Below are 26,753 nucleotides of genomic sequence, written 5' to 3'. Positions count from 1 at the left end.
CTGATCTACGCCATTCTATTACTTTATCATAGTATGGTTACTAGGTAAAAGAACGCGTTTCTTAATGAAAATGGGCTACCAGTTAAAAGTCCTCTTGAATATCACTATTACTTTAACATTTAGCTATGTATTAACACAGTGGAAAGCTTCTCTGCCCATGGCTTGAAAGTAATAAACTTAACAGTAATGTCATCTCAAATTACTGTGGTTGATAAAAATGTTGTTCCTCTCCAGCCCAATGGAGCTGATCCTGTCAAAACAGTATATCAGTTATAGGTTTTTGTTCTCTCAATTTCTGGGACTATCAGACTTTTGGACTCCTTCTTGGGACCAATCTAAACAAGAGAAACTGGCAGTCTCCTGTTTTGGGTAAACACTAGAGATCTCCTCCCTTTCCTGGCAAGTGCTTTTATCATCCAGCTGTTAAGAGGTGTTGAAATATCTGTTTCATTTCAATCATTGTTTGTAAAAAGGCCAAACTTAATTTCTCGACTCTTTTCTTTCTGTGCTCTACTTGTGATTTAGATTGCAATAGTATGTACTGGCACCATGGCTTCACAAGATTATGCAATATAATGTCCTGGCCATTATGTGGCTGATCTTCAAACTAGGAAACCATCTTAGCCACAGGATGTTCTACACTGAAATCAGTTTTGAGAAAAAGTGAAACGTAGCCCAGCTATGAGAATACTGAATGAAGTCACCCATTGGTGATACTGCAAGGCTTCTTTCTCATTCAGATGGACTGAGGTATACAGCACTGTTTCTTACCTCTTTTAAATAAGAAAATTAAACCTTTAACTCCCTATAAAGCAAGAGATGGATCCATGCTTGCCCAAAATCTTTACAGATATCTCCAGAATATTCTTTCCTATAATCAGATTCACTTTCATATTTTTCAAAATGGACACCAACACAAAAAGAAAACCAAAAGCTAAACCAGGACACAGAGCTATGAGTTTCTAAACTGCAGTACACATGCCACTGTGGGCACATCAGCTGTTCCTAAAGGAATACTGGGCTTCAGTTTTAGTGAGCAGAGAGGTGCCAGTGGTTCAATAGCTGGTGCCTTGACAAGCAACACCATTCACTGTATGTGATACTGAGCAAATAGGCCCACACAACCTCCTGCATCAGAGAGGAATTCCCAATCTAGGGGTCACATTAATTAGGGGTTAATTAATTAAAAACATAGGGGTTAATTATCACTCACTTGATATTTTTCTTCCAACATCTCAGCAATGCCTCAGCACTGCCTCACCAGCCTCAGAAAGACAGAAATAAAAGAAGAGATGCTTGTCACTTAAGCTACTAGAGACTGAGTGAGCATCAAGGACAGGGTGAGATCATCCTTGATCTCACTTCAGATGATTATCTGTAGTGAGAAACAGAAAGTGTTTATGAAGCATAAGGGAAATAAGATCTCTAGTAAAAGTAAGGGACAGAAATGCTTCCCCTGAATTCACCAAACATGCTAATACATTCCAAAGACAACAGTTGTGCAATAAAGTGTGAAGTTTGGGAAAAAAATGTAACAGATTACAAGAAACCCATGTCTTGCTTGTCATTATAGAGACCACACAGGAAAGAGATTACAAACACTTGTAATTTAAAAGATGAGCCTATTAATAAAGATGCAAGGGCTCATGTTCATCAGCTGAGGAGACTGAGGATGTATTTTAGCTGTTCAGCTGACTTAAGCAAATGTCTTCCAAAAAAAAAAAAACCCACCTTCTACATAGATCATTTTCTCAGATCAGCTGGGAGTGGTAGAACAATGACAGTTTCCTTCCCTCCCCAGCACACTCTAGTGCAATGGCAGAGTGTACTGAGGACACCTTTCAAACAGCAACATACACATTTTTTTATTCACTTAGAAAATGCCACTGAAGTACCATCTTCAAAAAAGAGAAGCAGATTTGAGAATATCACCCTACTTTTCTTTGATTCTTTGTATGATCAGGGTGGCTTCTCCCTACTGTCTTTCTTCCAGGGATCTGTTCTTTAGATCTGTATACACAACCAAAATGTGTCAGTAACAATTTTCTTGCAGAAACAGTAGCCATATGCATTTTAGATTACACACTGTACTCTCGTGAATAAGCCAAGTATAATCCACTGGAAAAAACACATGAAGAAGAATTTTCTGTTCAGTGGTCTATTGTCTTTCATTATACTTCACTGAGTCTGTTTTGATTACTAGTTCTAAAGAAAAGTCACTCAATTTAATTGTGCTCACCCCAGAGAACTGAGACATCGAGAGATGGAGAAGGAAAAGAAATCAGTTTCCCAAGAGTAAAGTACACAAATACACCTCCAGTTTAGATTTTTAAGTTCTTTGTTTCTACGTCTATTGCTCCATGACATTTTCAGTGATGGAACTTTCAGAGAGCTGGGCTAAGCATGATAAACAGAATTTCCATGTAGGAACCAGTGAGCTATTGCTTTTTATACAAATAATAGTGATAGAAATAAGATAATCTCTTCTTCTGAAAAAAAAAAAAAAAAAAAAAAAAAGGAAAAAAAGAGGAAAACCCACATTTTGGTGACCTACTCAACATATTTCACAAATACATGCAATGCTCTTGCACAAATTATTCATACATCATCACCAACTCAAAACAATGAGCCAGATTATCATCATCTGCACTTGCCAAGAAGCCAACCAGTCTGACACTCATTGTGGAATCATAAACATTTATTTCATGTTCTAGCAGGGAAACCTGGCTGACAGAATATGCGCTCATGAGAAATGTCAGAACATGCTGTTGATGCATTACATCACTCCCTTCAACAGCTCATACACTGTACGTGAGGACTCTTCTCCACCCATACAAGCACAAAGCTCTATTTCAAAATACTTTTTCCACTGTTGATTGACATCATTTAGCTCTCTGACATCTAGAAGAAAAGCTTAGCTAGACACTAGACAACCGGGAAAATTTTCAATGGATTTTATAAGATTATTCTCCCATATGGCAGCTAAGTCAGATCAGCCCAAAATTCTGGAATGCTTTTATTGCAGCCTGTAATTCATTACTGTCTCATGTCAAAAGCAATTACTCACCTACACTTGAGTCAAATTCTGAATGGGCTGAAGAGGACAAAAGGTGGTCTGCATACAAAGGCCAGCTGAAGGAAACACCTAAAACAGGAAGAAAAGATCCTTATTACAAGTCAAAAAATGGAAATCATACTTTGTGTAGTCATTTGCTGTAGAAATCCCCTGAACTTAAAACCTTAACTTAAAACTTAAAAACCTAGGTGAGGTCTCTAATCATTAGCACTAATTTAAAAGGGAAACATTTGTAATCAAAAATTTTGTTCTACTTATTTTCTAAATAATAAAAAAATATATAAAAAAAGCAAGCCTCTCTACAAGCATTAAGAAGTATAGACTCTTATAAAATAATAATTAAAGAAACAAAAACAATCAATGGTAGCCTTAGAAAAAAAAAGTGATGTCTCTCTGCTAGATAACTAATTTGTAACTAGCCTCTGTAGGTGATGTATTTGCATGAGTTCAGGCAAATTCACAAAATTTTACTCAGTATGCAACAGTGGAGATTGCTGTCAGTCTGATTACAGCTTTATTTTGAATGAACAAAGTCTAACAAAGCAGAACTCCATTAGTTAACACTACCTCTCCACACACTAAAAAGCCAGCGCTGGAAAATGGTAACACTGATGTCACCAATTGTTTCGTGTAGTCATAGCCAAACAAACTCCACGAAAAGCACTTGCTGTTCCTACATGAACAAATTGAATTACAACCTTCACACGAGGAAGTAAAAATAAACACATTAGTGCCAATTCCAAACTGTTTCCTGGCCAGTTAAGCAAGATGCAAATCATTACTATCAAGAGATGACAACCTCATTTAATCACTGTAATATGAACCACATTAACAAACTATTGCCAAGCACTGCCATATTATGCAACCCAGGAGTGGCTTTCAAGCGCAAAGCAAATGATATCACAACCGTGCAGAGCCACTACTGCACAGGGCAGAGAGCTGCTGAACAGATTCTATACCAGCGTCACCTTGCAGGGAAAGAAGCTACAAGAAGCACTTTGCTGTCTTTGGGTACTTGCTCTATAAACCTTGCCAATGCAAACAGCAGAGCACCAGGCCAGAGCCCTGCAGGCAGGTATCTGAAGCTTGCTGCCCAGCCTCTGGCTGGATGGGATACATGCCATGCTCACTACCACCTCAAGCAATAATAGAATACTTTCCCCCTCTTCATTGAATATAAAGAAATCAGGAATTTAAAGCAGCCCCCAAATCCCTCATTTCACCACATGGCAGGATTCTTTTTGAAGAGCAGATGAGAAAAAAAAGCATACACTTCATTTCAATGTGTTTTACTGGAATGAGGTGTCATGTTTTTAGGATACAATCCACTCATGATTGAAGACGGAGCTGCTGCAAGTTCAGCCACAAGCATTAAACATATTTGGAAATTCCCTGGCAATGCTGTTAAAGGAACAGACATTTCCTGTAATTTTCGGAAACATTTTATATCTCCCCTCCTCCTTCTTAGCCTTGGTGGTAAGAGGGGGGAGGGAAAGAGAGGTCGCTGTATTACAATTGAATGAAATATGAATGAGCCACCCAAGTTTAAAGGGGAAACTTCAGCTATTCGTGTTTAGGAGAGAGTTTAAAAAGAAGTCTTTCATCATTTAGAGATGAGGATTTTTTTTCTGCTGACTTTAGGAAAATATACATCCCTTAATTTAGGGTGAATTACCTGCCTTTTGACTTACTTCTGACAAGTATGGTCCTCCAGGCCTTATTTAAATACCTTTTTTTCTTTTCCAGAGTCAGAGGCCTTTTTTCCTTTCTTGCTCAGGGCCTTCCCTAAGCTGCAGCTGAAGGAACCCAACCAGTTTAGTTACATGGAATGTTCCTTCCACAGCTACAGAGCTGTGGCTCTCCAAAAAACTTGCCCAAAGTCAAGGAGAGACTGAGCAGTCAAGCACCACAGCATCCTTCTAAGGACCTTGGTACCACTCCTTCCCTGAAGGTTTATTCTTGTATGAAGCTTCTAGCACAAAACCTGTTAGTCTGTTCAGCAAGTACTAGCAAGCTTTAAAACTCAGCTGCTTAAATCTGTATAGTCTGAACAGATCCAACTCAAAGCTGAGTGAAAGTTTACAAATTGTACTCAAGCTGGGAAGACAGTCACCTATTCTTACAAATCACAACATGAGCTCTATCTGGTTCCTGCACACAGGATCCATCAATTAGCTGTGGCAGCTGGCAAATTCCACACCTGCTGGTCTTTGACAGCAACTGGATTTTAGCAGGCAATTCAAAGATACAAACTCAACCCCTTATAGGGTTAAACTGCTTTTTGAATCAAATTGTTGAGATCCCACTGTTTCCTTACTCTTTGTTTACAGCAACCACTTTCATGACAAGGTTTCCATCTCCTACACCACCTGCGTGCCCTGAATCACCGGCAGCATTCTGTGCATCTACACAGACCAACATAAGCACACTGTACTAAGAAAAATATTCAAATGAGTGCTCTCAAGAGTAGCGCTAAATAAACATCATGCCTAACAGTTCAAAAAGTTCTTGCTATTTCCTTAAAAAGCTTTCCGAAAGAGAAGATAAGATAGTTCCTCCAAGCCTTCAGATAATGGTTAGCCTTTAAGTTTAATGTTTTTTATCTAGCAAAGATGATTAACTAAGGTAGATCTTAGTTAATGAAGCTTGCTGCCCAGCCTCTGGCTCAATGGGATACGTGCCATGCTCACTACCACCTCAAGCAATAATAGAATACTATTCTATTCTCTAAGGAGCCAAAAATAAAAAACCCAATTCTGATCTGCTAAGTGGTCACTCTACAACAAAAAGAGAAGATAGATCTGAAGCCTCCATACAAGCATCAGACAGATTAAAGGCAGAGGATAATGATGGTATTTTATTAGAGAAACAAATCAGAATAGCTCCCGGGCAAGGCAGGGGCAAGCTTCTTACAACAGACTTTTTAATGGCACTTCTTTAAAACCAAATGACTAAAGCTCACGGTGAGTCAGCCTCCTGTGAGGACAAGAGCCATGTAAACTGCTTTTATGGTAAGCTACGGGTTAAAACGCAATGGCCTTTCACCCATTTGAGGAAATGACACCAGTTCTCCCGGAAGGCAACATGCGCACTCAACCCGTTCACATCGGGGCATGAGAAAGTTTGGAAGGAATTTTTTTTTTTTAAACTGTCAACATTAATACTTTGTTTCTTCCTGCTAGTGCCTGGAAATGCCTGGATGTCCTGTCAGCAGTATAGAGAAGCATCTACCAGCATCTACAAAGCTCACCTAGTCCGTGTTAAAACTACTCTCGAATTCACACCAAAAATCACTGCCATAATGCTTGTTATACAGTGATAAAACACAGAAAAGAGCCCTACAAGATGTACCACAGCAGTCACGCGCTTGTGGTTCCCAAAGGGCAGCCAGTGGCAGGAATGCTGGGCCCCACCAACGTCTAAATGCATATGTGAACTCAGCCTTATGCAGTAAAGCAGATCAGCTTAGCCAGGTTTCTCCCTAAGAGGGACCCCAGAGGTAATGGCATAGGATGAGTGCTCACAGCCAGCATGGTGGAACAGTTTCCAGACATGAGTCCTTGCTAGCAATCAGGCCTTCTCAGCTCCCACAGGCTGTGTTGAGCAGGAAAGAGTGAAGCCAGACAAGGAGTAAGACAGAACTGCAGGTGAGGTGCAGAAAACAAACTAGACATGGATCGGGAACCAAGCTGATTGCCACGGTGTAACTCTGATAGCACACACTGACAACGTAACATGGGATGAAGCAGCCCAGTTCAAGAGCAAAAGCACAATTGATGGCAGCTCACTGGGTCATCTTACACATCATGCCTTCTGGTAGTTTATTCCCATGGGATCCTAAGCATTTTTGTGAATTTGAGTCATGCTATAACAAGGCCTGCAGTGGTGCCAAGGCCATACTTCTTGCACAGTAACTGCAGGACTGAAAAGGGAAGCCATACTGATCTTTACAGTAGAAGGAGAAAGCAAAAGGTGACTTACATTCCTGAGCTGCAGCTCTTACACCTTTATAACCTCTACACCTTTTAAGAAGAGGGAGAAAAGTGGTACCACCACCAAACACATTGATTTCCTTTATGAACTTCTGACAAAACGTGAGTTAAAAATCAGAATTAAGAGGGACCAAGATATTAAAAGTTAAAATCACAAATGATTTCAATACCAAATAAGGTGAATAAACTCTGTTATTATCATCTGATTTAGGTCTTCATCAAGAAATGTCCTGTAGCAGCCTTGCTTGGCCTCCTACAGGATTTTGAAAAGCAGAGAAAAGCAATATGGACATTTTATACTTATCCAGAATTTCTAGAGGTGCTCTGATTTATAAAGTCCTTCTTGTAGTAACCAGAAAAGAACTGACTTTTGCCAAAGGAGTACCAACCTAAGAGGGCTCAATGTACTCCTGCAGTAACTGAAGTAATGCATTGTATCTAACAAATACTTCAAAGGGAGAATAGAGGATACCACCTTCAAAATGCATGGTCCTTTTATTAGCTATTCAGCAATGGAAGAAGCACTACTTACTTCAGTGATTGTGGATTCACCGACAAGTAATACTGATCACTTTTTTTTAACACCTTACTGACTGTAAATACATTCTTGTTGATACTTATGGCAAGTGTTCTGACAATCTGCAGAGTTGCACTAAGAAACTTGTACGTGAGCAGCCCGTATGACTGAGTTAGGTTTTGGTATGCAATTCTAAGCTTGTACCTCCAGGAAACTGATCCTAAAGGATAAAGGTATATGATGGGTGGTCCTTAATCACTTCCTTTAGCTGAAGGCTGAGGTCAGGGTGGAAAAAGAGCCAAGGAAGGAAGTTTGGAGAACCCCTCAAACACAAACACCTTCTTGAACAACTCCTTTGACATTTTAGAAGGCTAACTTGTAGTTTAAATTAAGTAGCAAGAGACTGAGCTAGAAATAAACAGCTTGCACAAGCAACACACTGTGTTATTAAGTTTGTAGAAGTGACTTAAAAATTAGGTCAGTCTAATTTGTGGCTGATACTTTGTTCTTTCACTACTATGAACTCACAATGATGTCAGTCTCATGTTCAAACGTGCCACATTTAGCAGCGCACAGGCTTCCTGAGAGACTTTCAGCCTTCCTTTGTGCTAAAGGCTTTTGCCAGATTCTTAGCTCATACTTCACTGACTCAGGCATGCCACTCCAGTTTCAAGTGAATAATACAAGCTTTCCATTAAATACTGCAGTTTTGCTTTCTGCGAGAGGTTGGTTTTATTTTTGCTTTTTCTTTACAACAAAAGAAAACAAACAGAAAACTTTACCATCTTTACCAACTGAAGGTTTAAGAAAGTGTAGCCACATCAGGGTTATCATTGTAGAGTTCACCTTTGTTAGACAACATCCAAACCAGAACCGCACATTAAAAGGTCTGTGGTGCTTTAAACTAATTCAACCCATCTTTCCTCATTCTTACTTGATCTAAGGAAACCTTAAAGGTTATCATATCCAAATTCAATTAACTTTTGAAGATACACCCCACTGAATTGGGACTTACTACAGCAATGCTTCCTATGCAACCATCCCCCCCAAAAAAGGCCCACTCACTTACAAAAGCTAATCTGTCTATACAACTTCAGGTTTTAAGAGTAAGATGTATTTTCATTATTATTTCTGACAGAAAGCTTGCTATAGGGTTTTTAAGCACATTACCAAAGATGAGAGCTTAAGAGGCATAAGGATATTTTGTTTGTAAAGCTACAAAACTCAAAACAAGAATATCACTCAACTATAAGCTTTTGCAAGCATTTTTAACATAGCCCAAGCCAATCAGCTGTCTGACCTAGCACCACTACTTGCTTTACTTGAATGGCTAAATTACGCTGAAATAGATAAAGGAGAGGTTTTAAAAGTAGCCGTTTGTCCCTTCCACAGAGAGAAGCCCCAGCAGGCAACACAGCCAAGCAAGCACACACACGGGTGGGCAGACTTACAGACACTGCAGAAGACTTCTCAACTGCTAGTAGAAGATCCAATCTCAGGTTCATCCTACCACTCCCCTCCATTCTCTCAGTCTCCTTCAGAATTTTTTGTAGCTGCTCTCTAACAAGGGGGCACAGAAAATCCTCAAATGGGACTAGGTGAAGGCCATCATAAATATGACACCAGACTGAATTAACAAATCCATTAAAATCATTTGAAAAATAGCTGTCTGCAAGCCCATTATCACCTCATTATAATTCTCAGTTTAATTCATGTTTATAGTAATCACTGATCATGTATGTTTAACATCATACACATCCTTACTACAGTTAATCTGCTTCCTTCCCACCGCTGTAGCCAAGCAAGGAAAGTCTTCTTTACAAACATAGCTGAAGCAGAAGCAAAGAGGTTGCATTCCTCTTGGGGCTACACTATGACAGATGCAGGATTAGACCTGATTCACATGTTCTTCTTCATGATGCTGTGTTTCCCATCTAGAATAGAGATTTCAAAGCAAAACAAAACCAAGAAAATAAACCATTACATCACCATGTTCAAACCTATGCTACACAGGCTTTTATGGAACAGTACTATCACATGAATTTCTTTAACATGTTTAGGAAAACATCCTATTCTGTGTCAGGAAAAGGCATGTCATTTCACAGTCACTTCTAACACATTAAATTCTAGCTATTCTACAAAAGAAAATGCCTGGATATGGTTCACAAGAGTTGCATCCAACCAATTCTCACTATCACCATTGCATCTGCAACGGCACAAGGACACAGGAGAAACAGGTCTCGTATGGAGAGAGAACATCTTTTACATGACTAGTTAATATGACAAAAAGAGAGGAAGGGAATAACATCTAGAAAGCACAAACCCTTTCTCTCACACACAGATGTGAAACAACCAAACTGTGACACAGGAATAGAAGCCAAGACTGCCAAAACATCCCCACATCCAGCTTGTCCCTCTTCCCAAACAGGAAAACAACAAGTTCAAAGTACATTGTGAGGTATGTCATAAACTATCCAATGAATCATATTCTTCATGGAAACAATCTGGTTGAAGTCACAGCACTGAAAATATACAATAGAAGACAAAAGACCAAAATAAGAAAATCATACATTCATCACAGAATTACTAGATTTGTAGTATATATTTGCCACATCTTGATTCCTACTAATCCTTTGCTATTTGGAAAGTTACCTGATCCTTTACCATACACTCCTGAAACCAAATCACCCAAAGCCTGGAAGACTGGAAAACTCAAGCACAAATCCAAATATTTTTAAAGAATGCATGAATCTTACTTAATCTTAGACTGTTATGAAACAGGCAAAAGAAAACAAACAAACAAACAAACTGGACTTAGATCTAAAAGAAAATGCAGTACATAGCTTTTCTGTACTTACTACAATGCTTATTCAGGTCTAAAACATTCTTCCTAATCATTTTCTCACCGTCCTATTAAAGCATAGTTTTGTCCAGGTTCAGCTTTCTGGCGCTTTGCTGAAATCATAACTACAAAAGACCTTTCTGAAAAGAGCATATAGGTTTGGAAAACAGAACACCTGCCATCAAAGATATGCCTTTTAGGATCCCTATGGCCATAAACCTGAATTTTAGTCAAACAGCAAGAAGATGCAGGTATCTTTTATTTATTATTATTTTCTAAAGTATTCGGCAGTTAAATTACCAATATGCTCCACATGCATTGAGCATACTTTAATGTGGGGACATACAATCTGTCATGCAGTGCAGATGCAGACATACCTAAATCCAAGACTCATGAGCTAGCTCTGAACCAAACCAACAGCTTAGTGCTGTTCAAACTACCCTTGATAGAAAGGAGGCTTTGTTTTTGTACACAGCACAGCTACAGACTTTCCTAACCTACACTAGCCACTTCTGCACTCCACACATAGGGAGGATGGACTAGGCTGAGAATCTTAAGCTGCACTGCCACATCCAGAATGATTTGTTTTGCAATTACTGCCATGTGTAATCTCAGTACCAGCCCCCAGAGAAAGCAGATGATCTCCTAAACTTGTATTATTATTTCTTTTCAGACACGTGGTACAGGAATAAGAAACGGAGAATAATCTTACCACCAGTACACAAAAGTTGCTGCAGATGGCAGGGGTAGCCTGTAAACAGTTGAGTGAAAAGTACACTGAAGAAGAAGAGATGGACAAGAGATGGACACTAGTGCCCCCAAAAGATGAATGAAAAGATGACCAGATGTTAATCCAGAAAAATCACAACTGTCCTTGGGTTTTGATAAAGATTTAGCTTTAAATATGCCAAGTATTTATTTGAGAGAACTATAAAAACATTATCAAGGCATGCAGGGGATAAAATGAGGAGGGCTAACACCCCTTGGACTTTGCAAGGGAGATCAAGGACAATGAGAAAGGCTTCTTAAAGTATATCAACAGCAAAAGGAAGACTAGGGAAAATGTGAGCCCTCTGAATTAATTGCATACCCTGATAATGGAGGACTGAGAATGCAGAGATAATGAATGCCTTTTTGCTTACTGCTAAGACTGTCCCTCAAGAATCCCAAACCCTGGAGGTAAGAGTGAGTCTGGAAAAAGGAAGAATTCCCCTTGGTTGAGGTGGATCTGGTCAGAGATCATCTAAGCAAACTCAGAACACACAAATCCATGGGCCCTGACAGGTGCTGAGGGAAGCTGGCAGAAATGATCGCTGAAACACTCTTTATCATCTTTGAAATATCATAGAGAACGGGAAAGGTGCCTTCCGACTGGAGGAAACCCAATGTTACTCAAATCCTCAACATGGCAAGGAAAAGGATCTGGGAAACTACAGGCCAATCATCCTCACTTCAGTCCCAGAGAAGGTGATAGAACAACTTACTCTGGATGTCATTTGCAAGAAACTGGAAGAAAAGAAGGTTATCAGGAGTAGTCAACATGGATTTACCAAAGGGAAGTAATGTTTTACCAATCTGATATCTTCATATAATGTCAGGAATGGCTGGGTGAATGAGTAGGGAGCAGTGGATGTTTTCTACTGTGACTTCAGCAAGGCCTTTGACGCTGTCTCCCATAATGCCCTTGTAGGTAAGCTTTAGGAAGTAGGGATATATGAGTGGACTGAGAGGCGGAACTGGATGACATGAAGAGCCTCAGAGGGTTGTAATCAATAGTGCAAAATCTAGTTGGAGGCCAGAGGCTAGTGGTGTTACTCAGAGGTTGACACTTGGTCCAGTCTTGTTTAAGATCTTCATCAGTGACCTGAATGAAGGGATAGAGTGCATCCTGAGAACGTTTACTATGACAGGAAACTGGGAGGAGTGGCTAACACACCAAAAGGCTGTGTTGCAATTCATGAGATCTGGACAGAGTTGGGTAGAGAGGAACCTGAAGAGGTTCAACAAGGCTCCTACCTACCTGGGGAGCAATAACTGCAAACATCTGTACAGGTTAGGGGCTAATCTGCTGGAAAGGAGCTCTGTGGAGAAGGACCAGGGTTTCTGGCGGACAGTAGGTTGACTATAAGCCAACAGTGTGCCCTTGTGGTCCAGAAGGCCGATAGTACTCTGGGGCACAATAAAAAAAGAGCATAGACAGAAAGTCAAAGGAGTTGATTCTCCCCCCTCTACTCGACCTGGTGAGGCCACATCTGGAGTATACTTTGTCCATTTCTGGTGCTCCCCAGTTCAAGAAAGACAAAATACTACTGGATAAAATCCAGTAGAGTGCAATGAAGTTGATTAGGGGCCTGAAGTATCTCCTTTGTGAGGAAACAGTGAGAGATGTGTGTCTATTCAGCCTGCAGAAGACTGAGGAGAGATCTTACCAATGCCTATAGTTACCTAAAGGGTGGGTGCAGAGTGGAGGACCAGTCTCTCTTCAGCGATGTCTCCAGCCACAGGAATAAGGGGCATAAACTGAAACACAGGAAGTTCCATATGAACATGAGAAAAAAAAAACTTCAAAGGTGACAGAGCACTGGAACAAGCTACCTAGACTGGTCATGAACTCTCCTTCTCTAGAGATCTTCAAAACCCTTCTGGACCCTTTCTTGTGCAACTTACTGTGGGGAACCTGCTTTAGCAGGGGGCTGGACTAGACTAGCAACACGTGATCCAGCCAAGCCTGTCTTGCAGCCACCCCTGCCCCACACCATCATGGCAGTGACTCTGATCTCCCAAGTAGCCCAGTCCAGCCCCAGGCACACATCACTCAGCAACAAGGAAACACTGGTGTGCAATTGGCACAGTCTGAGCTGAAACCACGACAAAGGCAGAGCACAGTGCTAACTCTGCCTCTCAGGCCCGCCACACACGCTGTGGAACTGAAATCTGGACTCTATTATAAAAAGCCATTTATTTGGTAACCAAAACTGAATGCAAAATATCGGAACCATTTGCTGATGGTGAGTTTATTAAGCAATGTATTAAATGCATGTCAGCTATAATTTGTCTGGGGAAAGAATATTTTTCTGAAATCAGTTTGTGTCATCAAATTATAACCAGGCAAATTAAAACAAACAAACAAACAAAACAAAAAAACAACAGGAAAATCCTATAAAAGGAAATTTTGAGAGTAAAGCTGCTAATTTCAAATTTTATTCTTGCGTAACACATGGAAGTACTGATGCTACACATATGGCTCAGCTTGCCATTTCTATTAGAGATATTGATAGTAAGAATAATGCCACTGAAGAAATGGCTTATTTAGTGCCATTAAAAGATCTTTCTATTTGTGTGAAGCAGTAAAAACTACCTCAAAGCAGTTTCTTTAACCTTTGTCAACAGATCTGGCATAACTACTAATCGCTCCCCAGTGTTGTTAAAAAAGAGGGACTTAGAAAGTTAATTGAAGACTATGTAATTGCCACAGCAACTCACATTCAGTGCATCATACATCAGGAAAATTTGTGCACAAAAGCTTTAAAAACAGATAATGCCATGCAAATCATAAGAAAAGCTATGAATTTCATGAAAGTCCGAGGGATTGAATCATCACCAGTTCCAGGAGTTCCTTAAAAGTATGAATGCTGACTATGGGTACATCTTTTACTTTTCTGAAGGAAGGTGGCTAAGTTGGCACAAAATGCTAAAAATATTTTATGATTTGACCGCTCATTTGAATGAGTTAAACACACATCCTCAAGGTGAGAAAGCAACTTATCTCTGCTATGTTTGAAATCATAACAACATTTCAAATGAAACATTACGGCAATTTTGATAAAGGAATTTCGGAATAGATTTCAAGACTGCTGGAAAAAAAAAAAAAACTTTTTTTTTTTTAAAAAATATATTTGCAACTCTATTTTCAGTTGACAGATACATTACCCGCACATTTTCAAACTGAATGCGTCGAGTTGCAATCAGATATTCAACTCAAAGATAAACATGATCACTTCTCTTTACTAGGCTTTTATAAGACTTGTCTTACCAGAGAAAAATATCCCTCGCTTCACAGCCACAAGTCAAGTATTCATTTTTTGGTAATACATACACTTGTGAACAACTATTTTCAATCATGAAGCATAGTAACGGGAAAATTTCAAAAATCTGTTGACCACCACAAGAACTCACCACTTCCACTGAACCACACATTGATGCATTATTTTCACAAAAACAAGGTCAAATATGCCACTAGTTTTATGTTTTTTCTCTCTTTTTTTTAAACGTTGTAATAAAAATATTTTTTAAAAGAGGTTTTGTTACTTTTATAAATTAACTGTAGTGTATATTTTATATGCAGCACAAGGCTATTTCTCTTCACTTAGTGCAGCCCAGGCAAGTCAAAAAGGTGGGTACTGATGGACAAGATGATCTCCAGAGGTCCTTTCCAACCCCAACGTTTCTGTAATTCCGTAATTTTGTGAAAAGGAGACTCATCCACACAGAGAATCACTGCCCTGCTATTACAAATAGTCTGAGCCTGCTGCCTGCTTCTCATGATGCAAAACCCCATGGCACAGCTCAAAGAGCACTCTGACCCTCATGCCATGCTTCAGTAGTTATTTGCATACTTAAGATAAAATCTCAGGTTAAGGACTCTGTCTAGCAGGAGTCCGTAGAGTAGAATGCTCTGGAAAAAATGCTCTAGAGAAAGCTTTAGCATGAAGACTGTTCATGCAATCCTCATGTGCTTCCTTGTTCCTACACTGCATGTCATAGGTTACGTAGCCATACTCTTAGGGTCAGCACTCACTCAAACAGAGGTAATTATTTAATCAAGATCCCATCTGCTTTGCACTCCCACTTAAGAAAATCTTATGCAAAAAGGTAAGAGCTTGGCTATGTATCCTTGGTGCAAATATTTGTTTACCAGTGCCATACTGCATGCCAGTTCATCATTATTTGTACTTCAGGAGTTTACAGCTGATAGACAATGACAAATACAAAGAACTTTGTCTTTAAAAATATATATATTAAACCTTACAGTAGGAAGTGTTCTCCATGCTTCGTTAATGCTGTCAAACTATACTCCACAGATAATTACAATTAATGAAAGTATTCTTATTTCTAAGAGCGTTAGAGCTCTGGTTTCCCTGCTTCAAGTAGACTGGAACTAGGAAAAGAGAAGGAGACAACATGACTCCTCCTGGACTTCACTCCCATGCAAAAAGGACTCCCTGGGCAAACTGTCCCACTGCAGACAGCAGATTAAGAGGTAGAGATCTACTCTGGAACTGCTGCTTCTCTTTCTGCCTACATGTGGACAACACCACTACTACCACTACTTGAGCTTGTGATCACAGGAAAGCATAATCCTCTCCTGCATGAGCTAGTTAAAGGTGATTTGAGGCATTATTCCAGAAGAAGTGAACAGACAAAGCTTGTGAGTTCCCAGAAGAAGATCTGAAGAAAAATCACTTGTGTCATCTCCACTCAAAGATAGAGAGGCAAGCAAATCATCCTCTTATTCCCTGCATTTTGTACCTTCTGTTGCAGGTAATACCCATGACACTTCAAGCAGTGCCTCTGGACAAGACACTGCCAATAGTCCAGGTAAGACTCTTTTAGCACATTTCTATTTTGGAGGTAAGATAAATTAGAAATTAATATTATTACTATTATTATTTTAAGAAGTGGAGAATAAGATCAACAAGCTAGCTAAAAATCTCACTATGGGTACCTTCTACTAATGTCTTTAAGGTACAATCAAATACTCTTGGGCCTGCCACAGACTGCTTTCTATCAAGCAAAGCTACTGGCAATTCCCATCATATTCCCTCCCACTCCTTCCTCTTTTCAGACATTTAAATGCACTCAGATTTATCCATGAAAAAGCTCCCCATAAAAGCAAGTTCCATGTCTGAGCCCAGCAGTGAGATTATCATATTAAATCATTATAGTTTCAGACAGACAAACTTGCAAAATACAGCTGCAGACTGCTGGTGCCTCAAGTAGGGATTGCCTGAAGCACCACCATGGCAGAAGCATTGAAAACTTTACAAAGAGAGCAACATGCATGCAAACACCCTAGGGCTAAAACCTCCATCACATTTACATAAACAGACTTCCAACTGTCTCATTGTAAGGAAGAATACCCCAAAGTTGAACAATTATGATGGAAAAGAGCAACATCTTTTGTGCTTCATAAGTTTCAGCTAAGCCATAAAGAAGTTAAGCCTCCTGGGAGGTCTGGTAATTTTGCTACCTTATTTGTATTGCCATCACAATTTTGGTTTTATTTATTTATGAATCCAAAGGTGAGTTACTTAATCCTCTATAAAACTATATATGTAGCTAAATCCTTTGTGGTTGATGGTGACATTAAGACATAAATGAATTTACGGTATCTTATACAAACATCCCAGTTAAAACCCATCATTACATACCATCAACTGATGAGCCTTTTAAAGATAATATCAGATCTAAAAATCAAATCAGAATTGACAAAAAAAAAAAAAAAAAACACCTTTATAGTTCTGAAAGCAAGTTGCTGCTTAACATGTATGCACTATTACGAAAAGTTCATAAGGAACACACTGATAACAGTAGTGAAAGGAATTTGCTCTTCTGAAGGAGAAATAAGTTTACACGGACTATGTTTTGGGGAATGTCAGGAATCACCACTTAAAAGTCCATCACTTTGACACCTCATTTCATGTTAAATTACTATCTCAAAATTTAGATCTGTTAAAACCTCCATGGCAAACCTAGTCACACATTAAGGAAATGGACACTAGTTGCAACAGTCTCAAAGGAAAAAGAAGAAAGACAGGAATTAACACCAGAAGTTACACAAGAAAGGTGGTTTTGTTTGTTTGTTTAAGACTTACTTTGAAGATGTTACTTTGTGCATGCTACTTGTTGGCAGCAATTAACAAAAATAAATTCTTGCTGTTAACAGAAGTGAACGAAGAGACAGACAACTTACAGCGTCACTGCACTTTCTTGTGGACTTCAGTCACTGCACACTGTAATAAAAAAGGCACCAGAAAGGAAACAAGATAACCAGTCTAGAACAACGTGTCACTACCTTACAGCTCCACCTACAAATGAAGCCACCACATGTTTAAATTATTTCAAGTACACTCTTAAAGGAATTTAAAAATCTGCTGCAGTTGGGAAGCTCCCCTTTTTGCATTCCCCTTTCCCATCAACGTACTTCGTGACTCCTTAGACTTCGCAGTTCCTTGCACTTTGGTATCAAAGCTAGAATTGCCTCCTGCTCATTTTTTTCTGATCAGTATTAGGAGAATTTACACAACATAAATGGATGAAAACCACTCACCTAGACATGTGATCTCATTGCTCATAGCACAGCGGAGTTTCCTTTTGCCTTGACTATGCTGCTCATACCTACTCAGACCACCACAGCAGATGTAATTCTCCAAACCACTCCCTTTGCCCAGATGAACACCTCTTTATTTCCTTTTTGGGCTGTACAAGGCTACATGAGGGCTCACTGAACTCACAGTCGTTCAAAGTGTTGCTTCAAGTCTACTACTTTGCCACAATGTCCATCCAGACTGTGGCATCAGTGGTATGACTGATTGGTGCTTGTTACATCAACCAGAAGTTAATATTGCTCCTTCCTGCCTCTGGGACCACCAAACACAGCAGAATCTTTGCTCTGTGACTGGCCTCCTGGACTCTGTTATATATATCTCCATTACTGCATAGAAGGGATACTCTAAAGGAAAGTGTATATTTAGGAAAAATAAGCTGCGACTTCAATTTTAGATGCCAAAGCAAACAAGATTAGTACTCCATAAAAAAAAACTGAGTTATTTACCACTTTGGAGTTCTACCAAGTATTCAATACAACCAGGCTAAAGCCTAGGATTTCAGTATATTTTCATTACAACTTGTTTTGAGTAACTCAGGAGAGTCTCAGGACAGCACTGATTTTTGTAGGGGAAAGATGCAGTCTTTAATGTCTTTTCTCTACTTACGGAGTAACACTCCTCAATCACTTCATTGCATAACAGCAACCTTAGCAAAAAAAGAAAGAAAAAAAAGGAAGAAGAAATAAGTATTTTGATAACAAGTTCTGCGTGCTTAGTGTTTCAAACCAATTTTATGCTGGCAGACATAACACCTCATTCCAGACAGTATATTTTCAAAATGGAAACCTATCAGGAAGGAATTTAAGAGACTTACACTCCCCATATGAAAGGAAGACAGCTGACACAGAAGTAGAGAGGGCACTATTACTACCTGACTCCTCCAGCTGGCAAAACGGCACTGACATTACAAAATGTTTGAGGTCAGCTGAAACATTCTGTATATGAGGAAACGTAAGTGGCCATGAGAGAATGAGAGCAAGGAATCTTTTCCTAATGGAAAATAAAATCTAACAAGCCTTAAGAAGTCCGTATGTGGCTGTTGAAAGGAGAAGAACAAAAGAAAGAAGGAAGAAATCACTAAGAATTTTTAATCCAGAAAAATCTCAGAAACCAAACAGGAATCACAGAGTTAATGTGGAAAAGGGGGAAGAGTGCAGTTACTGCTGCTTAGAGATGGAAGTAAGGGAAATACCACACCAATTGCAAGAGGAATCTGATTTGACCAAAGGATTCTACATTTTAATTTACTCTTTGAAACATGACAAGATATGACAAGGGACATTTTGGATTCCTCGTGTTTTCTACATCTGGAAATAAGAAACCAAGCTTTCCCTCTACTCATCCTACAGCAATCTTAGTTCCAAATCAGAAAGCCAGCTTATCATTTGTTAGTTCATCGCTAAACACAACAGTGGCCATAATGTAGATGAGTTCACCACACTCGTGGAAGAAATCCTGTCAAAACAAGTACCATGTTGTTAAGTTTCAGAAATGGGGATTAAAACACTGTCAGTACACAAGATCCTCAATTCAAGAAAAGAGGAAATTAGAAGCTGCATGCTTAGCTCCCAGCTGAGTCTGAAGTTACAGAAGTTATATCTACCAATTCACAAGGCAAGGACACAGGAAACCAGGGAAGAAAAGAGCCGTTATGCCTAAATGGTAACATTTTCATGACGTTACACAGGCCAAATAAGCATATCCCAGACAAAAAAGTAAATTGTAAAGAAACAGAAAATAGAGAAAGTGCCAATAGATTTAAAAAAAAAAAAAAAAAAAAAAAAAAAAAATCCTTAGGAAAACAAAGAGTATCAGATTGGAAAATGTATTAAAATAATAATTAAAAACTTAAGAGCTGGCGCACAAAATGTAAGGGTGCAATTAAATTCAGTACTAAGATTAGATGATAATAATAGCTGAAAAGGCAAAAATAGATTTCTTTGCAAGAGTCCTTCCCACACCGGATGCTGGAAAACGATAAGTTTGAGATAAACTAAGATTATCTACTGCCAGGGCTGACATGTCTAATGAAGAGAAGATAAAAATGATTAATTAACAGTAAGTCACCGTGTCTCTAAGATTCATGAGGAAATTAAAGAATGTAATGGCCGAGCAGATAACAGAAATCTATCATTCTTATTCAAGTGAACTGTATCAGAATAGGTATGCAATGTTTGTAGAAACATATTTAATTTCTCCTTTAATGAATATTAAATTAATCATCATAATAAAGTTACTGATTTTCAGTATTAGGACAATTGATTATAAAGTAGCCACAGAGAATACATGGATAACTTCAAGATAGGCATAAATGAGCACAGTGTAAGAAATGGAGGAAGACACAGAATCACTTTTCTCCATCTCACCTGAAGCCACCAATAAATTTACCCATACATCTTGGAGCACACCAACTCAACTGCTTAAAAGGAACCCTATGTAGACTTACTAGAAAGTCTATTTTGTAGTTGTCTATAGCAAAATGTTCCAAATACTTGGAAATATAGGAAAAACATAATATAACATTTAGATACACGTACCCATTTCTCACCACTGAAAAGATGGAAGAAATTAAGAGCAATAGTAAAGAAGGGGAAAAAACAGAGCTGTTGGACAGGGTCCAAAGGAGAGCCACAAAGATGATCAGGGGAGCACCTCCCCTACAAAGAAAGGCTGGGGAAGCTGGCTTGGGAGTTGGAGAAAAGAAGGCTGCGGGGTGACCTCATTGCAGCCTTTCAGTGCCTAAAGGGAGCCTACAAACAGGAGGGGAATCAACTCTTTGAAAGGGTTGATAACCACAGGTCAAGGGGAAATGGTTTTAAGTTGAGGGAGGGTAAATTTTGGTTGGATGTCAAGGGGAAGTTCTTTACAGAGAGAGTGGTGAGGTGCTGGAACAGGCTGTCCAGAGAGGTTGTGGATGCCCCGTCCCTGGAGGTGTTCAAGGCCAGATTGGATGGGGCCCTGGGCAGCCTGGTCTAGTACTGAATATAGAGGTTGGTGGCCCTGCATGTGGCAGGGGGTTGGAGATTCATGATCCTTGAGGTCCCTTCCAACCCTGGCCATTCTGTGATTCTGTGAAAAAGTCTATGTTGATAAAAATGATACTGGATGAAGTTATTGGAAATTAAGCATTTTTTATATTAATTCTAGAGCTTTGCACTTGGTTGCATGGATGTGACAGCAGAAGGCCACTACAGTTACGTTGTTTGTACAAACCCAGCTAACTTTGCTGTATGTTAATAAAACTCAGTCTGCATGGTCTGAAATTTTTTTTTTTTTTTTTTTTTTTTAAAGTCTCTTCCCTGGATGAAGAAAAGTCCTTGGCTGACAAAACATTACCACAAACAAGATTAGAGACAGCATGTTACCCTTGCAATATAGCAATGCAAGCAGCCATACATCAAGAGGAGCTCTGGCCCGCAGAATCTTGTCAGTTTTGACACAACTTCATAAAGATGATTCTGTTACACTATACTCAAAGTAAATGTAAAAAGCACTCAAAACAAAAACAAACAAAAAAAAACAAAAAACAAACAACAACAACAAAAAACCCCAATAACGAAACACACAAGTTGAGAAAAGTATATTAAAAAAAAATACAGTGTTATCATTAAAAAGTCAGAAACACCACCTTAACAGGAATGGAAACACTAAAATGAGTTCTAAGTGTAATCAATACCTCTTCTCAAGCAGGTGGCAGAGATGACATAAGAAAACAACAAGTGGGGAAAATCAGAGCTCCATGTGACAACTCTGGTACTGTTTAAATTACTAAAATGAGGGAAAAAAGGAAAAGAAATAAGACAAGTAGAAATAAGCATTACTAGCCATTTTTTTGTTTTTGCTTTTAATTTTTTTCTTTCATTATAGCAAATAAGTATGGTATCAAATAAAATGCTTTCAAGTTTTGAGTAGAAAGGGATTAGGCTTTCATGCCAATTTCCTTCTGAAGAGCAGTTAATGATCAGAAATGAAAAGCCTACTCAATTAGATGCACTAAAAGCTCTGTAATGTGCAAAATCTATCTGCCAATTTCAGATAGCTACAACCAGTAAAGCTACATGGTCAGCATTCCATGAAAACCGTGCATCTGGATCTCCTAGATTTGTTATACAATGACATAGCTCAGGAAAGCATGCCTGTAGGAGTGCTTCTCTTCAGTAGCTTATTCACTGCTGTTCTCACTGTATAAAATATCAAGAATCACTGAAAGCTTTATAGAACATGAGCTGTTCTGAACAGGGTGTGTATGTGTATATATATATGTGTGTGTGTGTGTGTGTGTGTGTGTGTATGTGTGCATGTTTATGCAGACACTTTCCTCTAAAACTTCTCATTGCATTCAAAATTTTAAGTCTTCCATAAGCATGAAGGACCATCTAGAGGCAAAGACTGCACAGCAGATTTGTAGGTTGCTTCAAGCAAAACCTGAACAGTTTAGCTTGTAAAGCAAAACAGTCTTCTTGCAAGTTTATCCTCTGACCTGGCCTCAAGAGAAGTACGAACAGCCACAAGAATTACGCTAGCAACAGACTCAGGGCTGCAACTAGTGGCAGAGGGATTATGACAAGCAGCTCAGCTCAGTAACCTTTTCCACCTGCACAGCTGCATAAAGATACTTTGACAACAACCACCTTTCCACTGTTTCTCCACTTTGTGCACTCAGATGAAAGCACCCTGGGACACCTACTGCTTGTAATTGCACAGTTTTCACACCAATGGGAGCAAATAACCCAAAAGTGCTAGAAGACACTAAGAAACCTGAGGAAGCTTGCACATTTGTACCTAGAGCGTAGTTAGAGAACATCAGCTTCTTGAACTGGACATATTTTAGAAGCATACAAAGTTTTCCAACTTTTTTTTTTTGTTCTAATAAAAGGTTGTTTTCCATCAAAAATTACTGCCTATATACACATCTAATTAAAAACAAAATCCAACATTAATTCGCCAGCAGCACGAAGAAAAGTCGTTTCACAACAGAAATGCGTAGACAGAATTTCCCCCACTCCTTCCCACCCTCCCAGTCACAAAGAAAGACTTTCTTTTCAAGAGCTTTCTATTCGAGAACTACATCTCTGAAACTTACAAATTCCCAACAAGAAAATGTGACCTATGATACAACCTTTTGAAATCAACTCATTCTTAAATATTTACAAATGACTAGTGATAAAGCAACAATACACAAACCCATGCAATATTACACCCCAGCAGCTACCACTTATTTATATTCCAAACCAGCATTCACAGTTTTGAATATGTATGTTCAGTTACATGACTTATAAATTTAAAATACAGACTCTGGAAAGCAAACCACACAACTCAACACCATTTAAATCTTTAGAAGACTTCTCTCTAGACACACAAATAGTATTTACTATCATGATCTCGCTGGAACATACACTTTTCCCTAGACTTCCTAAACCTTGTCATTCATCTTCTATCAAAGGGTTCTTTCTCATACACAAAGAAAATAATTCTTCCACTATGTGCTAGAACAAGTTCAGTACTACTAGCCAAAGTGGAGTGATCTTATCCTATAATATTAGGATAAGGAATGATCTTATCCTATCATATTAGAAGTGCTTTTCCTGTAAGTTTAAAGTCTCATCATCATATACAATGCAGATGTTTTGTTGGTTTTTTTTTAATGATTTTCATCTCTGTTGCCTCCATTTTCTTCATTTTTTTCCTTTATTAGCCCCTGTGGTGCATTTTTTCAATATATGATCAATATCTTCTTTTCTATTATTCCCCTTTCCATATGCATGTTTCCCTTCTCTAGTAGTTCCAATGACAGAAATGCTGATACCACAGAGATACTGCAACTCAACATACTGCTTCAGACTTCAGCTTCAGAAAGTGATAAGCCTGAGTATTTTTTCTCTGATGCAATTCAACAGCATTTTCAGTAAAAGCAGAAGGGTCCCAGCTCTGTCTGCATACATCAGATGTTACTCCACTTTGAATTAAGTTTAAAAATAAATCAGCCTATTTTACTGCTTCTGGTGAAGCTGAGAGAGGTGGTTATATGGTGGTGTTTAATTACATTACCTTAACGTTACAAAGCAGATGATCTCTGCAACAAGTGTCCCAATCCACCCCTTCAAAACAGTAACGCTGTTTTATACCAGTAGGTACACATCTCCAGCTGAGCTTTTTGGTGCAACAACTGACATCTGAAAAAGAGAGAGACCTACCAAGGAAGAAGTTACACATGCACACTTTGACAATACAGACAGAAAAGAAAAAAACAGGTAGATAAGTGATAACTAAGAAAATAACTAGGAAAAATGTTTGGCTGCACCAAGAAACAATACTATCACTGGGAACAAACATTAAGCACTCAGTAAAAACATCTTAACTTGGTGGATATAAACAAGATTTTTGTAAGCATGCCTTATAATTTGATTAAGTAAAGATATATGTGACAACAAGGTATCTACTCCAGCATAAGACAAATTTCTAACTGTGGAAAGAGTAGTATCTATTTATTTAATGTTGCTGGGTTTTTTTCTTTCCTTAGCACCTCTAACATCCGCCACAGGCATGAAGTTTTTTGTTTTGTATGATCACATGTCAGTACAGAGGATAACTATTTGTTCACCTTGCACACACCTCAAAACAATAAGAAGTGCTTAGCTTCACCTTCCTCTACCCCCCAAGTCAATCCATAACCTACTCTCGGCTTTGAAATATTCAGACTTAAATTATCAGGAACCTTAATTTTTTCACACTAACTGGCAAGCTATGGAAGACATTTTTCTGCTAAAGTAGATAGATAAAGGAAACAGAGGGGAAAAAAAAAAGAAAAGATGAAAATATAATTTCAGAACTCAGCAGCATTTAAAAAACCCCCCAAACAAACACTGCATCTCTCTCAACTAGCATTTGCTAACACTGTCGCTGTACTCGGCTCCTTCTGTGCGCCTGTCACTAAGCAGCACGTCAGAACAGATAGTCAAGAAGCTTCCTGAAAGGACAAGAACCGAACCTTTAACCTGCACAGGCTCTCCCTTCACCACCCACATCTCTGATTGCATTACATCTTCATTGTTGACTGAAACAGTTGACAAAGTCGGGGACTGAAAAGAATGTTCTGCCTATTTTAATGCAAAATCTTGAAAATCTACACCACAGTCAAATAGAGAGATCAGACGATCACTAGTGGAACTCTCTCAAAATACTGTAACTAAAAGAAAAAGATTTAGTTCTCAACAGCAGATGTGTTCCCACTTAGCTATGCAGACATTTCATAGCTGCTCTGCCATACTGGCCTATGTCTGGCTGTATGAATAAAAATAGCTAATGTGCTTGCTTGTTACGCCATTAAATAAAGAGCACAAAGGAATTGCCAGTACTGTTTTTGTCCATTAAAGGCAATGGTCATTAATAGCTTGCATTTGTAGAAGGCTGTCAGAGGAATAGAATGTCTAAGCCTCCTCAGTGTTTTTCTATCAATTTAACCATACATTAGGCAGAGCAGGGAATTACACTGCACGCTTCCTCGTTCCAGCACAGGTCACACCTGCAGGTGAGCTGGCAAGTCACACCAGTCTCAGCCAGGAACAAAGATTCCACTCCTATATAACCGAGGGGCAGAAAGATGTGTTCTTGTCAAGTGAAGAGTATCTTAGCTTGCAACAATGCAGGTTAATTGACACTTTCTTTTTTTTTTTTTTTTTTTTAGCTGTCCTGATTGGTATCTCAGAAACTTGCTTGCTATATTACTATTCTTTCTCATCCATTTTATGCTTGAAGAAGTTAACTTTCTTTCAGCAATATTCTATGAAACAGGCAAAAACAACAACAACAAACTACAAACTACTCATATAATCATGTCTGGGGTGAATGAAGAGATTTTTTTGAGACATCTTCAAGTATGTCCACCTGGAAATCACAGCAAACACACCAAGTAAACTATAGTGAGGAAACAGGATGCATCAACTAGGCAGCATCCAAGCACAGATCACCTAACAAGCAAAACAGAACTGGTAGGCTGACAGCGTGCTCTCAATGTGTCATCCATGAAAAGAGGCGGGATCTTCAGCAGTGATGCCACAGAAGTGTTGAGAAGGGTTGAGCAGGGGAGCTCACTCCACTGACAAGAAGAAACTAAAAAAAATGATGAAAAGTTACATTCAAGGGAAGAAAAAGAAAAAGAAAAAAAAACAACGGTAAGAAAAAGTGGCAAGGGATGCCCACGCTCACCTAGAAGAACACAGAACTCATCAGCCCTCACCAAGATTACCTTCAGCTGATGTGTCTCTCTGAAACATGAGGTCATGAACCTGGAGACTAATTATTGTTGATTATATCTCTCCAGTAAGACCTCAGAGAACTCACCACATGGAACTTGCAAGGTCCTAAGGAACTGAAAATGGTTCAGGATTAGTTTGGTACAAAAGGAAGAATGTACTTGGTTCTGCTACTGTGAGAAGAGACTCAACATCAGTAAAGAGCTCTGAATAGACTATGGAAAGAGACACTTTCACAGCCTGCCCTTGATTTGGAGCCATCCTTCTTGTATCCAGGGGTCTGGGAGAGGAAGCCTACTGAAAGTGGTGACACCATTTGTCCTCTAATCAAGATTCATTTTAACAGACTTGTTTGAATAGTAATAGTCCAATGCACTGGGGTGAACAACGTACTTTTTTCCTAGAAGATCTTAATTCATTACTCAAAAACTAGCACAGCTTTATAAATCCTTGTTAAGACCAAGATGAAGTTCATATTCGGCTTGCTCTTATTTCAGAAAGGCACTTCTAAGAACAGTGGGGTTACAAGAGAGACTTATCAGAGTGCTTCTTCCCATTCCAGAGCTCTTCCCTCCTGATCTTCTGAGTTTAGATTCTAGAAAGCAAGAGAAAACACTATGCGCAAGCAACATTTTTGAAGAAAGACGGCATGAAATCCCAAAACTTAAAGGCACATTCTCACCTAT

At 38.9% G+C, this 26,753-nt stretch overlaps 1 protein-coding gene across 8 annotated transcripts in view; it reads right to left on the bottom strand.

Annotated features, from left to right (window-relative positions):
- The window catches only part of DUSP16 (dual specificity phosphatase 16), a 71,573-nt gene that overhangs the window by 38,744 nt on the left and 6,076 nt on the right, over positions 1 to 26,753 (bottom strand). The window contains exons 2-4 of one of the 8 annotated variants that reach the window (XM_052690460.1): positions 23,864 to 24,005; positions 3,068 to 3,145; positions 1,938 to 2,010 (exon numbers count right to left, since the gene is read on the bottom strand). The gene's annotated coding sequence lies outside the window, so the exon portion shown is untranslated. Of the gene's footprint in view, positions 1 to 1,937; positions 2,011 to 3,067; positions 3,146 to 17,302; positions 17,441 to 18,421; positions 18,462 to 23,863; positions 24,006 to 26,753 lie in introns of those variants that run through there. The other 7 variants (XM_052690456.1, XM_052690459.1, XM_052690455.1 and 4 more) reach the window with 7 other exon arrangements.

The sequence above is a fragment of the Tympanuchus pallidicinctus genome, unplaced genomic scaffold (assembly GCF_026119805.1).
Source record: "Tympanuchus pallidicinctus isolate F22 unplaced genomic scaffold, pur_lepc_1.0 scaffold27, whole genome shotgun sequence".
Classification (NCBI taxonomy): Eukaryota; Metazoa; Chordata; class Aves; order Galliformes; family Phasianidae; genus Tympanuchus; species Tympanuchus pallidicinctus.
The sequence above is the reverse complement of the archived record's forward strand: the minus strand, read 5'-3'. Positions and strand labels throughout refer to the sequence as shown.